The sequence below is a fragment of the Zosterops lateralis genome, assembly GCF_965231275.1.
Source record: "Zosterops lateralis genome assembly, chromosome: 23".
NCBI lineage: Eukaryota > Metazoa > Chordata > Aves > Passeriformes > Zosteropidae > Zosterops > Zosterops lateralis.
Window position 1 is genome coordinate 1,033,990 of NC_139783.1, and position 3,666 is coordinate 1,037,655.

Sequence of the window (3,666 nt, forward strand, 5' to 3'; positions counted from 1 at the left end):
ATCCCAATGGGAACGTCCCAGTTGCTCCCAGTTCATCCCAGTAACTCCCAGTCCATCCCAGTTTGTCCCAGTCCATCCCAGTCCGTCCCAGTTTATCCCAGTCAGGGCTCGGGGTGCTCCGGGCCCCCGGAGAAGATCCTGGCGAAGCTCCGGAGTTGCCGATCCCAATGGGAACGTCCCAATCCCAATGGGAACGTCCCAGTGGCTCCCAGTCCATCCCAGTCCATCCCAGTCCATCCCAGTCCATCCCAGTTTGTCCCAGTCCATCCCAGTCCGTCCCAGTTTATCCCAGTCAGGGCTCGGGGTGCTCCGGGCCCCCGGAGAAGATCCTGGCGAAGCGCAGCAGTTGCCGATCCCAATGGGAACGTCCCAGTTCATCCCAGTCCATCCCAGTCCATCCCAGTCCATCCCAGTCCATCCCAGTCAGGGCTCGGGGTGCTCCGGGCCCCCGGAGAAGATCCTGGCGAAGCGCCGGAGTTGCCGATCCCAATGGGAACGTCCCAGTTGCTCCCAGTTCATCCCAGTCCATCCCAGTGGCTCCCAGTCCCTCCCAGTCCCTCCCAGTTTGTCCCAGTCCCTCCCAGTCCATCCCAGTTTGTCCCAGTCCCTCCCAGTCCATCCCAGTCCATCCCAGTCCCTCCCAGTCCATCCCAGTCCATCCCAGTCACTCCCAGTCCATCCCAGTCCATCCCAGTCCATCCCAGTCCATCCCAGTCCATCCCAGTCCATCCCAGTCCCTCCCAGTCCATCCCAGTTGCTCCCAGTCCATCCCAGTTTATCCCAGTCATGGCTCGGGGTGCTCCGGGCCCCCGGAGAAGATCCTGGCGAAGCGCCGCAGTTGCCGCGCGGCCGAACTCGATTCCTGTTGGAGCCGTCGGTTGTTTTGGCGTAAATTGGCGACTTCGGCCTGGAGGAAAACTTTGTCTTGTTTCTCCTGGAGGGAGAAAAAAAATGGGATTTTTTTGGGGAAATTTAAAATTTTGGAGGGTTTTTGAGGGAAAATTTGGGTTTTTTGGGGTGGAAAATGGGGGGTCAAGGGGAAAATTGGGGTTTTTAAGGTAAAAAATGGGATTTTTTTTGGGAAATATTTGGAATTTTTTAGTGAATTTTGGGGTGTTTTTAATGAGTGATTTGGGATTTTTGGGGGTTTTTGGGGAGTTTTGGGAATTTAGGGAAAATTCAGAATTTTTGGGGGATTTTTGAAGGAAAAATTGGGATTTTTAAGGTAAAAAATGGGATTTTCTTGAAAAAAAATTCGGATTTTTTTAGTCAATTTTTGGGTGTTTTAAAGTGAATTTTTGGGGGATTTTGAGTGAATTTTTGGGGATTTTTGGGGTTTTGGGGGTAAATGGAAATTCGGGAAAAATTCAGAAGTTTTGGTGATTTTTGAGGGAAAAAAATGGGAATTTTTGGGGAAAAATTTGGATTTTTTAGTGAATTTTTGAGGATTTTTTAGTGAATTTTGGGGATTTTTGAGGGGATTTTGTTCATCCTGGAGGAAAACTTTGTCTTGTTTCTCCTGAGGGGGAAAAAAATCAAGAATTTGGGGGAAAATATAAATTTTAGGGGGATTTTGAGGGAAAATTTGGGTTTTTTGGGGTGGAAAATGGGGAAAAATGGGATTTTTAAGGTAAAAAATGGGGTTTTTAAAGAAAATTTTGATTTTTTTGGTGAATTTTTGGGTGTTTTTAGGGAATAATTGAGGATTTATTTGGATTTTTTGGGGTTTTTTGGGGCAAATGGAAATTTTTGGGGGAAAAATCCAAATTTTTGATGATTTTTTGAGGGAAAAATTTAAAAAAATTGGGATTTTTTTAGAGAAAAAAAGAGAATTTTAGGCACTTTTTTTTGGGAAAAAATGAGAATTTTTTAATGCATTTTTTTAGGGGGGAAAATGAGATTTTTTTTTAGGGAAGTTTTTTGAGAAAAAAAAAGATTTTTTTTAGGGAAAAATGGAGATTTTTTAAGGAGTTTTTGGAGAAAAAATGAGATTTTTAAAGGGATTTTTTTAGGGGAAAAAAGAAAAATTTTAAGGGAATTTTTAGAGAAAAAATGAGATTTTTTAGTGATTTTTTAGAGGAAAAAAAAGAGATTTTTTTGGGGGAAAAAATGGGATTTTTTAGGGAATTTTTGGGGTAAAAAAATAGGATATTTTTGGGAATTTTTTGGGGGAAAAATGAGATTTTTTTTTAGAGAATTTTTTAGGGAAAAGAAAGATTTTTTAGGGGAAAAATTTGAATTTTTTTTAGGGAATTTTTGGGGTAAAAAAATAAGAATTTTTTGGGAATTTTTTTGGGAAAAATGAGGTTTTTTTAGAGAAAAAAAAAAGAATTTTTTTTAGAGAAAAAAATGACATTTTTTAGTAAAAAAATCCCAATTTTTTAAAGAAATAATTAAAAATTTTATGGAATAATTAAATTTTTCCAGCTAATAATGAGAATTTTACTGGAAAAATTGAAATTTTTGACCGAAAAATGTGAATTTTGGGGTGAAAAAAGTGAATTTTGGGGTGAAAATTCGGATTTTTGGGTAAAAATTTGAAATTTTGGCTGAAAAATGTGAATTTTTGGCTGAAAAAAGTGAATTTTGGGGTGAAAAAAGTGAATTTTGGGGTGAAAATTTTGGATTTTTGGGTGAAAAAAGTGAATTTTGGGGTGAAAAAAGGGAATTCTGGGGTGAAAAAAGTGAATTTTGGGGTGAAAATTTGGATTTTTTGGGTGAAAATTTGGATTTTTGGGTGTTTTTCTCACCTTTTCCAGGTCACTGTGGAGCTGTTTCAGCATCGCCTCCAACTGGGAAACTTTTCCTGGAAGATCCAGAGGGGCCGGGGAGGGGCTGGGGGGGAAAATTTGGGGGAAAAATGGGAAAAAATGGGGAAAAAATGAGGAAAAATGGGGAAAAATGGGGAAAAAATGAGGAAAATGGGGAAAAATGGGGAAAATTTGGGAAAAAATGGGGGAAAATGGGGAAAATTTGGGGAAAAATGGGGAAAAAATGGGAAAAATGGGGAAAAATGGGGAAAAAATGAGGAAAAATGGGGAAAAATGGGGAAAATTTGGGAAAAAATAGGGGAAAATGGGGAAAATTTGGGGAAAAATGGGGAAAAATGGGGGAAAATGGGGGAAAATTGGGGAAAATTGGGGAAAATTTGGGGAAAAAATGGGGGAAAATGGGGGAAAATGGGAAAAAAATGGGGAAAATTTGGGGAAAATTTGGGGAAAAATGGGTAAAAAAATGGGGAAAAATGGGGAAAAATGGGAAAAAATGGGGAAAATGGGGAAAAATTGGGAAAATGGGGAAAAATGGGGAGAATTTGGGGAAAAATGGGGAGAATTTGGGGAAAAATGGGGAAAAAATGGGGAAAAATGGGGAGAAATGGGGGAAAAATGGGGAAAAAATGGGGAAAAATGGGGAGAAAAGGGTTAAAATTCACAATATTTTCAATTTTTGGCCCAAATTTCTTCCCTAAATCCCCCAAAATTCCCTTAAATTTTTAATTTTTAGCCCAAAATTTCCTTTTTATTCAAAATTCTCCTTTTTAAAACAAAATTCTCAATTTTCTCCCCAAATTTCTGGGTTTTTATCCCAAAATTCCCAATTTTCCCCCCAAAATCCCCATTTTTCCCCCCTAAAATTCCAAATTTTTTTCCCCAAAATTTGGATTTT